Consider the following 13,244-nt stretch of genomic DNA (forward strand, 5'->3'; position numbering starts at 1 on the left):
TATGTGCGAAGCAAGTAAGGCATCCCAATTTGTGGTTTCCACACCAGATATTTTTCCAAAAAGGTCGAATGCGTTTGTGTTCCACTCTGAGTTTGGAGGGATTATTGGGTGGACGTGGTCTCCTACAGGAAAATGTAGCATGACACTCAACTGGTCCTGAGATAGTGAGTACTCAGTGTTGAACATACGGAATTGTGCGGTACCGGTTAAGTACTCGTCCTCACCGGTTGGAGTGGAGTATGAATAAGAGCTTAAAAACTCCAAGGTGAGTGATGGGTATGTTGGGTGATTTTGTATGCAAAGAAAAGTTAAATCGGATAGCCTAAGCAGCCAGTGCACACCTTGAAGTAATCCTAATTCTTGTAAGCAATTGAAATCTGGGTACCTGGTAGATATGACGCCGGTTTGTTAGAACCGAACGAACTGCTTCCGTTGATAGTTACTATCTTCAAATCGGAAAATAATATTTCCGAATTGCACTTCTTGATGTTGGTTCTCCGCCATATTGATTGGTAGGTAGAAAGAAGGAAAAGAGGATGAAATATATTTGTATAGAACGGTTTGTTGGAATGATGTGGTGTAGGAAGAAATGTATTGTAGGTATTTATAGGAAGAGTTTTGAGATTGGGAAGAGGAGTGGTTGAGAAGAAAATTAATGGGGATGAATGTGAGTGGAATGGAGTAAAGAGGTGAGTTGAATGGGGAGATGAAGGGAGTAACGGTCATGACCATAACGGTCAACAACATTTACGATGAAACACGCTGTCACGCTCGTGACAGAATGTGTTACGGGCGTCATGGGCTATGTGGCGCTCGTGACAGCATGTGTGATGATCGTCACACTTCTGAGCATGCAACGGTCACCACGTTCGTGACAGCATGCCTGGTTGCTTTATTAATTTTTTTATTATTATTTTTTTATTTTAGTTTTGTTTATTATATTTGCTATTGTTTTCTTTTTGAATTGCCATGAATGCTACTTTACTACACCATAGTGTATATATATTTTTTCTAATAAGCCATGTAAGTAGTAGCATGCAATATATATCATCATTGGGAATTTTAGACAGTGCATAAATCAAAATAAAATTTAATTTAATCAATAATGTCAATAGCTTCATAAAAATAAACATAATGTAATATTTGACTGAAAAATAAAATATGCGAAAAGTAAATACTAAGATAAAAATAATGTTAAACGAAACTATCAATTTCCTAAGACTAAAACTAACTAACTCCAATTCTTCTAGCCACTTGTAGAATCTCTCGTCGGAGGGGCAAAAGAATTGACACGGTGTAGCAACTCGTGGAATTGATTTGTCATTCTACTCATGTATTCCATAAATTCATGTCCCATCTTAGTTAACTTTTCTCTAATGGCATCTTGTTCTGACATCAAGGCTTGAATAGCGGTATTATAATCAGTTCCGGGCATGTGATGTCTAAGATCAGGTATTGCCGATTCTGCGGACGGGATAGGATGAGGTGGAGAGGCAGCATCATGGTAACCAGTTGGTGTCTGCGGATCAGACTCAGCATAAGGAATCTGGTTGTCAAGAATCTGATAATCTTGGATGGTTTCAATAGATCTAACAGGAGAAGGTATTCCATCCAGGTTGTAAAGCCAATTATTTCGGTTATGGACACTATTCATCGGGCTAGGCATGGTGAATAGGTAAAAAGCTTGGTTGTTAATTAATAGTTCAAACTCTTCAGGTCTAAGGTTTCCTATAAACATAGTGTTGAAAAGGAAAAGTATATTCATAGGTTGAATACCACAAAAAGGGTCCAAATCAAGCATGGGTTGGCGCAATCCAATGGCATTAGCAATCATAGTTATCAATCCCCCTATTTGAATCGGTGCACGGTCATCTTGAATAAGGAGGTCAAAACTCGCTAACATATAAGTGGCACCATTCACTGGACGGTTCTGGGAAGCACAAAATATTATGAAAAGTTCATCACGTGATACTGTGGTGATGTTTGATCTTTTCCCAAAAAGAGTGTGTGCTAGGATCTTGTGGAAATAACGGAACGCTGGGTTATATATGTTTCCAAAGAGAAACTCATGTTCTTCAGGGTCGTCATTTCCCGTCAAACTTCCCCAAAAATGCTCAAGCTCTCGATATTCAAAGAGGTCTTCTTGGCTCATGGTGAATGTGTCAAAAGAAGTAGGGAACCCTAAGAGGTTAGTAAATTCTTGAATGTTATACTGATACTCCATATTGAACATCCTGAATTGAATGAAACCTCGGTTTATTCCTTTTCCATGGTTCGGTAAATAAATCAGGGAGCTAAGGAATTCTAGAGTTAGCCTCCGGTAAGTAACAAATTGTCTCCGAATAGGAGTGGTTTCCCACCCTATTTGACTCAGCAGATATAGGACATTATCTCTTAGCCCAAGAACGGTCATTGCACAATCATCAGCATAAAAACTTGGGTGCATCTCTCTCTCAGCAAGCTCTTCAAATTTTTGTCTCTGAGCTCTCCCTCGGAATTTGATACCCATGCGATCAATATGTCCCATCAGGTTAGTGTTAACTAAAGAAAAGAAAAACAAGAATTTAGTCAGGATTTGGCCAGATGCCGAAGGAAGAAAAGAGAAAAATTTAATAAAATAAAGAAAATGAAGAATGAAAACTGAATAAAATCAAAAAGAATAATCAAAGAAAAAATAAAAATTTGTGCGTTGTCTCCCACGAAGCGCTTTGTTTAATGTCGCAAGCTCGACATAAAACTATTAAATGTTAATCTATTAATTTTGGAGACAATACGTCTAAGTGCAGGACTTGCGAGACTTCATTGTTTTCAGCATAATGATAATGTTTTAGACGCTGCCCGTTTACGATAAATGATTCAATAGATTTTCCTTTAATTTCTACAGCTCCACTAGGAAAGACATTAGTGACTTGGAAAGGGCCTGACCACCTAGAGCGTAGTTTTCCTGGGAATAACTTAAGTCTAGAGTTAAACAATAGGACTACATCGCCTTGTTTGAAAGTTTTTCTTGATATACGTTTATCATGCCATCTTTTCGTTCTTTCCTTGTAGATTCTGGCGTTTTAGTATGCATCTTGTCTAAGTTCCTCTAATTCGTATATATCTAGAATTCGCTTTTCACCGGCGGCCTTATAGTTTAAATTTAAATTTTTAATAGCCCAATAGGCCTTATGTTCTAACTCCACCGGGAGGTGACACGATTTACCATAAATAAGCTTAAATGGGGTTGTTCCTATGGGAGTTTTGTAAGCGGTTCGATATGCCCATAAAGCTTCGGGTAATTTTGATGACCAGTCTTTCCTTGATGTAGCGACTGTTTTTTCCAATATCTGTTTGATTTCTCTATTAGACACTTCCACTTGTCCACTAGTTTGAGGATGGTAAGGTGTTGCTACTCGATGTTTTACACCATACTTAAACAATAATTTTTCGAGTATCTTAGATATGAAATGAGATCCACCGTCACTGACGACTATTCTTGGGACACCAAATCTTGGAAAGATTATATTCTTAAAGAGTTTAATTACTACTCGTGTTTCGTTTGTTGGAGAAGCTATAGCCTCAATCCATTTTGATACGTAGTCAACCGCTACGAGTATGTACTTGTTACCAAAAGAAGGTGGAAAAGGTCCCATGAAATCTATTCCCCACACATCAAAAATTTCTACTTCCAAAATGCCTTTTTGTGGCATTTCGTCACGTCTAGATATGTTTCCTGTGCGGTGACACCTATCGCATTTCTTGATAGCGGCATGTGTAACACCCCGATAAAAATAAGATAATTATTTAATTTAAGTTAATATTATATTTATTAATTTAATTAAATAATTGGAATTATTGGATTATTATTATTATTATTATTATTGGAATAATAATTATTGGAAAATATATATAAGTTGGAAATAAGAAAAAGAGTCCATTTTTGGTAAAGAAAGGGTTTTACGTGAAAAGCAGAGAAGCGGCTGAAAAGAGGAAAAGGGCAAAGAGACAGAGCAAGAGGAAGAAGGTTGGAGAAGAGAAAAGCTTGGAGCTTAAAGATTTCCGGGTTAATTCAGGTAAGGGGGGTTTATCGTCGATTAATGGGTATTATGGGATAACATGTAATGGGTAGTGATAAACCATTGATTTGACTCTAATTGGAATGATGCATGATGAAATTGTGAAATATTGGATGAACGAAAATTGGACTATAATTGAAGGGAATTCGTAGGAATTAGATGTAAAAATGTTAGAATTTGTGAAATCGAATAGGGGATAATTCGTGTTAGATGATATGAACGATTACTGTGTAAAATTGAATTGTAAGAGGTTGGAATTGGGAGATCTCGTAGCAGAGAAAACCATAGCAGATCTGGAAATCTGGTTTCTGGTCATACGCGTATGGCACTAGGCAATACGCATATGAGATGGTCTGGTACGCGTATGGCACTAGGCAATACGCGTATGGATGAGGAAGATGATGTTTTGAACGTGGTTTTGTCTCTGTTGGTACGCGTATGAGGAAGTGGTACGCGTAGACCCAAAGGATCAGCCTAGGCAAAATCAGGGTAAACAAAACAAAAGAATCAGAAGGTCAATGTCAAAGTCTTTAACAAGAGCAAATCCCTGTGACTGCCAACAAAAGCAGAAGGTGAGTGACTATCGCTTCAAATTCTCGTGGGCTCCTTGACCATCTCTGATATTATCCAAAATCCTTTTCTGAAAGATGGATGCTTGTTTTAAGCTAACAGAACGTAGGACTGGAGAACATCACAAAGAACGGGTGGGTTAGGTTAGGTCTTGGGCCTTATTTCCTTTCCTTCTAAAAACCGTGAACCAGGCCACGTTACAACCCTCAAATGACCTAATTGAAGCATGTTTATTTTGAAAGCATACTATGGTGAGATCGTATTAAGCTGACTCCTAATATTTGCTTGTCATCTGTATTGATACTGATATGGCATTCTAATTAGTGATTCATTCACTAGATGTCATAATCTTAGTGAACACACTTGAGTTTTCAAAACTTGCTTGAGCATGACATTCCAATTATCATTTTCAAAATGAGCATTTTACATATGAACAGTCATTTGACATCAAGGAAAATTACATATTGGGAGCATTGATCAAATTCCTGATATCCCATAGCTCAGATCTCTTCAAGAGACAATCAATCTGGGGCAACCATGTCGAGATTCTACAAATCTCTCTCAATCAGCCGGATAGGGGCAAATATCATATTGGGGAAAGCTACCCCAGGAGCATGAGAAGTCAATCACTCCCAAGATGGTTAATCGAGGGAATACAATTTCGAGACATTGGGGCAAGACAGTTTGAGATATTCAGGTGTTGAGACCACTCCATAACTTGTAATTGGGTGATTCGTTGTCGCACACGAGTAAAAAACGAGTAATAAAAGTGTAGTAAAATGGAAGCGACACTCGGATATCGTATCACAAGGAGTCTTGAATGTTATAACCAAACGAATGGAAAGAAGGGGTTTTTTAAGGTTCAAAACTTAAATTGAAGATGATTAAAGGTCAAAGCAAAATTGATAAATAAGCTAATCTATTGTATCAATTTCTGACTTATCATCGATTCTTATAATTTCAATTCCCTAGAGGATTCAATCCCATTCGTTTACAATACCCACTAACAAGCGCAAATTGGTATTATATGATGTATGTTCCTAATTTCCGAATTAAGCAAACGGATTTAAGCAGACGCGAATTAAGCAAACGCGACTTAATCAAACACGATAACGAAAAAGCTACGTCAACGTGATTATAGTTAAGGATCATACAAACAATCAAATTTAATCAACTCTATCCTATAAGAAACAATCGAATTAAGCAAACGAAATTAATCGAATTAAGCAAACGAGTTTATAGAAAGAATTGAAAAGAAATTAAAATTAAATTGAAATTAATAAAAACCGCAAAGTGGAATTCGAATACAATAGATCAACTCTTTTGGAATTAGCTCTCCATGAAATCATCTAAGCAATATTGTCTCGTCAAAATTCAGAATTCGTATTTCTATAGTAGTAAAAGATCTAATATAATAAAAGGTAAATTCGGGCCCTTATAGGATCCGACCAGAAAATTACAAAAACTGGCTCAAACTAACTATTTTAATTAAGTCTTGAACTTCAACTAGTTATTCAACCCTCCTTCACTTAGAATCAGCTTTTGACTTTAACATGAAACTGTTAGCTCGTTCTCTCAGCTTTCCAACACATATTAGAATGCATCAATCCGATCCTCGTAACTCAAGTTATGATCTGTATAGTAACAAGGTATGAAATAACTATTTATGCTGAAAATAAAGTACGAAAATAAAATAAAACCAAAAATACACTAAAATAGTAAAAATAATAGAATAAACTATAGAACTTCCTAAGCACAATAGTAGAAGAAGGTGCATCAAAATGCACTGATCAAATTCCCCCACACTTGAACTTTTTCACTCCGAGCAAATTATAAATTCAAAACTCAAAACAGAAAAAACAAGAACAAACAAAACATGCAATTCCAAAGGTTATCAAGATACAAGGTACCGGCAGAATTCTAAGTCTAAGCTTCAAGAATATGGTGTTAGTGATCAATTTCTTGTGACATTCAATAAATATAGGAAAACAGATTACCAAATAATACATCCAAAAGTAGTAAGATCCTCACAAGATAAAATTTACTCAACTCTCAAGTGTTTAAATTAACTATTTACACTCAAAGCACAACATGAAAGTTAGTACTACCATAAGCTTGAAAAAACTCTAACATCCACAATTGAAATACATGCACACAAAGATCAAAAGGACTTTTATTTGGTTGTAACGTGGCCAAGGTAAGGGTGAGATAAATCCTAAGGGGTACTAGGCTAAAATTCAAAGAGACAAAAGAGACTTTAAAGAAACTGCGGGAGTTGAATTTACAAAATATTTCATTCACTTCAACAACTTTATATTAACTGTTTCCGTTCATATTTTTTTCTCCTTTCTCTTTTTTCTTCTTCTTTTTTTCTTTTTCATAAGGAGTGTGTATTGACATGTATACATCCTTCTATTTTGTCTCATTTATTTTTTTTCTTTTCTATTTTTCTTTTCTTTTTCTACCAACTTCTGAAATATTGCAAACATGATTATTCAACTCCACACAACTCCAAACAAGACTCTTTCAACCCTTTGGATATGGTGATATAACATTGTTTTTCACTTCTCATATTGTAATGAGTTTTAAACAAAAAAAAGGATAATAGGCTCAATGGGGTTTCAAACAAGGGATGATATTATTTCAGGGTTGGCTTTTTAGATAATTGGCTAAAAAACAAAAAACAAAACTTCCTTTATCATATCAGTGTGCACAAGTAAACAACAGCATCAACAAGAGTCAATTCAAGTTCTTGAGACTAACAGACATAGTGAACCATACATGAAAGAAAGAGATGGATTTTTGTATGTTATTCATATAAAGCTTAAAATCTCACAAGGTTAATTGATCTACCACAAATGATGTACAATTTAGAGTTTAGTCATTCCTATCATACTAAAAATGCACAACAAATTTTCCACATCACACCACAAGACTTTAGTCAAGAGAACTAAGAAAAATACTCATAATTGTAACTCAAAAACCAAAGGAAAAAGCATGCAATTTTTTTTTAAGAAAGCAAACAAAAATCAGAACAAAGAAAAACTGAAAACAAAACAAAACAAATAAATGGTTCATTCCCCCGCACTTAAAATATACATTGTCCTCAATGAAAGAATATAAATATAAATAAAGAGTGAGAGAAAGGAAAGAACACATCCGAGGAATCAAGGAGGATAAGTGATTACATAAGCAGCCTTTCCTAAAGAGAGCTTGATCACACTGAATTACACCGTGTTTTTGACTCAGATTTCACATGTTTACTAGGACTTTATTATCATTTTGTTTGTATTATGCCCTCTTTTATGTTGTTTTCAGATATTTAGCTCTTTCGGACCCTTTTAGAAGAAACAAAGCAAAAAGACCTAAAATTAGGGTTTTTCGGCGAATATTATACACATGGCGTTGCACATGGCGGCCGCTATAGGAGAAGCCATGACTCATCAACCCTCAACCAGGAGGTAACCGCCACGTTCCCATTATCTTTCCCATTTACACACATGGCAGGCGCCATGAAGGGATGGCGGGCGCCACCTTTGGAAATCACGTTCCCACTAAGGAGAAGTTGGAGGGCACCATGGTCTTTGCAAGCTGCTGAAATCCTCTATAAATAGTTCGTTCCATTTCATTTTCAAATCATCCAACTTATTTACAACACTAAGCCTATATTTATCATTTGTAAAAGCGGTAATCCGTCACATCGGGGGGTTATCGCACCTTAGTGAGATTGAGTTGGGTCACTTCGAGTTGCTGTCGTCTTTATCTTCAGAGTTGGAGGTTTATTTTCCTTGTACCAGATTTAAAGCTCTCCGTTTGGAGCAGGTTCTTATTTATCGCTTTTTTTTATTTATTTACTTGTCTCGTTTTATTTTATTTATTTTCCGTCTCGCTTTACTTTATTTATTTTCTATCTACGCTTTATTTTATTTATTTTCTGTCTACGCTTTACTTTATTTACTTTCTGTCTACGCTTTATTTTATTTACTTTCTGTCTACGCTTTACTTTATTTACTTTCTATCTACGTTTTATTTTTATTTACTTTCTGTCCACGCTTTATTTTCACACGCTTTACTCGTTCCTTATGCCTCACATTCTAAAACAACTTTTCATCATGATCAATATCGTTGTGTTTGTTGGTATTACCATGTCTGGCTAAATCTTTTAAAGGTTAGAATGTAAGGATCGCGGTTAAAGAGATGTTTCACATATTGAATCTGTAGAAATACTTTAAAGGCTGTTTTGATTTTTAACTTAAGTTTTCTGAAATAAACTTGGTTAGGTTTAACTATTCAAGGAGTGTGAAAGCACCCTGGCTTAGTTAACTAGGATTTTTATCACTTTAAGGAAAAACTGTTTTTGAAACTGTTTTCGGACGCGTTGATTGATTTAAAATCAGGAAACTCCTTGGGTAAAACTTTCCAAATCAAAATCACTTTTCAACTAAGTTTACTACTTTAGCGTTCTGTGCACGTTTTATAAGTGACATTAAAAGGCCTTAATTTAAGGGTAAACTCGGTTCTGAATACGCGAAAGCGACAGTTCCTGTTAAATGGATTATTTTCAAGAGTAGAAAATATTGTCTCATAAGTAGTTCTATTTAGACAATCGAAACATCGCTTAACTGACGTGGTATACATTCAAACCTGTCTTTATCTGCACTGCATTTATTATTTACCGTTATTTTGCAAACCCAATATCTCTTTTATACCGTCTTAGATAAACATTGTAACGATAGTAATCGATAGATTGACGATTTGGTCTCTATGGGATCGATATTCTTTTATATTACTTTGACGCGATTCGTGCACTTGCGAATTCACCCGATCAAGTTTTTGGCGCCGTTACCGGGGACCAACTTCGTCAAATTTCGTACCCTGTTGTTACACTGTCTAGACTAAGGAACTATTAGCCGGTAAATATGAAGAACCCGTAGTACCGGAAATTTAGTAGATCCTTTAGCGGAACCCGAACATTACACTCGTACACGCCTCTTACTCATCTGAATTAAGAAAACTATGGCTGAGAATCGTGATCGAAGACCTCTTAAGGAATTTGCCCAACCCTTTGACGAGGAACCTAGTTCGAGTATAGTAAACCCCCTTACTCCTGCTAACAATTTTGAACTAAAACCGTCTTTGTTGCAATTAGTGCAACAGAACAAATTCGCGGGTCTCGCTACTGAGAACCCAAATCAATATTTAAAAGTTTTTATCCAATTGGACGACACCTTTAAATCTAACAGTGCTTCACCTGATGCGATCCATTTAAGATTATTTCCTTTCACGTTCATGGTTAGATTCACTTCCAGCTAATTCAATAACTACCTGGGAAGACCTTAGGAGAGTATTCCTTGCTAGATATTTTCCCCTAGTAAGACTGCTGTTCTTCGAAACCAAATAACTAGATTTACTCAAAACCAAGGAGAATCACTTTTTGAAGCTTGGGAGAGATATAAAGAGCTATTAAGAGTCTGCCCACACCATGGCCTAGAACAATGGTTGATCGTTCATACCTTCTACAATGGACTCCGTTATAACACCAAGATGAGCATCGACGCTGCCGCAGGTGGCGCGCTAATGAACAAACCTTACCCTGAAGCTTGTGACCTAATTGAGGATATGGCCCAAAACCATTACCAATGGGGAACTGAACGAGCATCAATAGAGAAAAAGGAGACCCAAGGTGGAATACATGAGGTAAGCTCTCTAGACATGATGCAGGCAAAAATGGACACTTTAGCCCTGAGGATCGAACATATGTCTACAAACACTAACACAGCAGCGGTAGTCCACACAGAGTGCAAACTCTGTGGATCTAAAGGACACGAATCAGCGGAGTGTACCCTTTTGAATGACCTGAACACCGACCAAGTGAATTACGCCCAAGGTAACCCATTTTCAAACACTTACAACCCTGGATGGAAGAATCATCCGAGTTTCTCCTATAAAAAATCCAGAACCCTATCCAAAGTTATGCACCTCAGAGACCGCAAGGTTATCAAGCCCAAAAACCAAATCAACCTATGCAAGTTGTTCCCCAGAAGTCTAACCTTGAGAAGATCATGGAAAGCTTTATATCGGGCCATACTCAGCAAAACAAAGAATTCCTAAACCAGAACATTCACGTAAACGAACTTATAACGCAATTAGGAGCCAAGGTTGATCAGATAATCACTCACAACAAGATGCTTGAAACCCAGATCTCACAGGTAGCACAAAATCAAGTCCCACAAACTACACCTGGAGGCCAATTCCCTGGACAACCTCAACAAAACCCTCGAGGGCAAGCTAACGCTATCTCGTTACAAAGTGGGACCGCTTACGAAGGGCCTCATAACTGATAACGCGAAAACACATAAGATATTTGCCTTGATTTACACCCAAAGATCATACCATTTTAATCAATATCCCGATTATTCCGCAAGTATTTGAGTTGTTTTTGCAGGTATTTAAATCTCCATGCATTAATGAGCAAAATGAAGAAAAGGAAGAAAAAGAAGAAGAAACAAATGAGAAAGCACAGGAAACAGCAGAAAACCAGAATGTAGAAGTTGTTGATGTGACGACCGTCACAGATTCATGACGACCCTCATGATCCAGCCTGTGACGACCGTCACAGGCCCATGAAGACCGTCACAGGCCCATGACAAGCGTCACACGGCCAGAATTTGCGCTTTGAAACAGTCAATCACAGGCACCCAAACGTGCCTAAATTCCCTCCAACAACTTGACTCCCCCGGGATTCCTCATTCAAACCAAGTCCTCCTTGAATTTCTCAACAGCCAAGACTTAAAGAATCACTATATAAAGGACCAAAGTGGGAAAATTTGGGGACGCCTACATTTACACTTACGCTCTGCAATTAATTTTTACAACTTTCTAGCTTTTTAGTTTATTTTCTTTTCAGCAACTTTGTTTCCGTTGCCATAATTCATTCGCCATTCTTTTTAGAATTTCCTTTTTCCCTTTTTCTTTCCGTTTTCCAGTTAGCCATAGTAGTAGTTTCCTACATTGGGGAACTACTACACTTTATTTAATTTTAGTAAGAAATTTGTATTGAAGAAGCAAAGCCTACCGACTTGTGGGGGACTGCTCAAGTACTCCGAGATTCTCTATACTCTGTTACTTCGATTGCCAGGTTTTTATTGAATTATTATTATTATTGCCCAATTATTATTAAAATTATGTTTGCCGCAATGTTGATCTGTTTATGCTCTGTGTTTGCCTTATTTAACATGTCCGACTAAATTACCGGTATCGGTATGTAGCAATTTAATTAGATGGGATTTAATAATAATCGGTGAAAAATCTTTTTCTCAAACAATCTTTTAGGCTGAAGTTTTTAATTTAAATTTAATTAACTTTTTCACAAAAGCGTGAGAAGCTATTTAATACGATTTTGCCACAAGAGTGGGAAATTAACTAAGGTGAGAACCAACAATCGCGAGAGCGTGAGGCTCGAGCTGGATAGTAAAAATTAGGCATTGAGTTTAAAAATAGCTAGAGCACTTTAAAAGCAATTACAACTTTTTATTTTCAAAAAGTAATTTTAACTTCAAATGGGACAACGAGAGCGTACATTCTGACTTAAAGCTATAAGTCGAATCAACAATCACGAGAGTGTGAGATAAAGCTTTTTAAATAAATATTTTCTATTGAGAGATATTTGGCATTTAAACTATTCACCGGTGACTTATCAAATCCCTGACAATTAATGCGTTGCATACTGATTCCTTCCATCATTTTCTTTCTTAAAACTAAATTTCCCTTAGATTTAATATTCTGCCCCCGAACTTCTACTAATCATTCCCTTAGCTAAACATAGTGACGTTAGTAACACTAGTTTGACCATAGGTCCCTGTGGGATAGATATCTTTTAAAACTAAAGCGACTAGACTGTGCACTTGCAGTCAAGTACCCGATAGACTATATTTTATATATAGCCAGATCAAGCATCAAGTTTTTGGCGCCGTTGCCGGGGATCTGTTTTAGTCGAATAGTGTGATTCTCTCATTGCACGGTATAGACTAAGGTAAACATAAAAACTATTCTACTCTCCCTTATTTCCCTGATTGTATGCCAAATACTCGCTCACAAGGCGATAACTTAGCACCACCAGTCCCAGAATTAGAGCATTTCTTATACGTAAGACGCCGAATACACGAATATCAACAAAAGTACGATATTCCTGATATCTTCTCTCCTCCTAAACCAGAAGAAAAACCAACCATGGCTGAAGAAGGACCACAGAATCGTCCTCTTAAATTCTACGCTACCCCGTCCCAACAAGAACCTCACAACATCATTGCTGCCCCCGCTATCAATCGAAACGATTTCGAGCTGAAACCCTCACTATTATCAGTCGTCCAACAACATCAATTTGCTGGAAATCCTACGGACGATCCTAATGAACACCTGACCAAGTTTGTGCAGTATGCAGATACTGTAAAGGCTAATGGTGTATCTCAAGATGCGATAAGACTACGCCTCTTTCCTTTCTCACTAAGGGACAGAGCTTGGGCTTGGTTGCAATCCTTGCCCTCCAACTCCGTTACAACATGGGAAGAACTGAAGAACGTTTTCTTATCTCGATATTTTCCGCCAAGCAAAACTGTT

At 36.9% G+C, this 13,244-nt stretch overlaps 1 non-coding gene across 1 annotated transcript; it reads right to left on the reverse strand.

Moving 5' to 3' along the window:
* Positions 1-10,010: 10,010 nt before the first annotated feature.
* LOC127133093 (small nucleolar RNA R71) lies at positions 10,011-10,117 on the reverse strand. The gene has a single exon (XR_007807088.1). It is a non-coding gene; the product is annotated as a small nucleolar RNA R71 (small nucleolar RNA).
* Between the last annotated feature and the right edge of the window lie 3,127 nt (positions 10,118-13,244).

This window comes from Lathyrus oleraceus, chromosome 3, assembly GCF_024323335.1.
Source record: "Lathyrus oleraceus cultivar Zhongwan6 chromosome 3, CAAS_Psat_ZW6_1.0, whole genome shotgun sequence".
NCBI classification, from domain to species: Eukaryota; Viridiplantae; Streptophyta; class Magnoliopsida; order Fabales; family Fabaceae; genus Lathyrus; species Lathyrus oleraceus.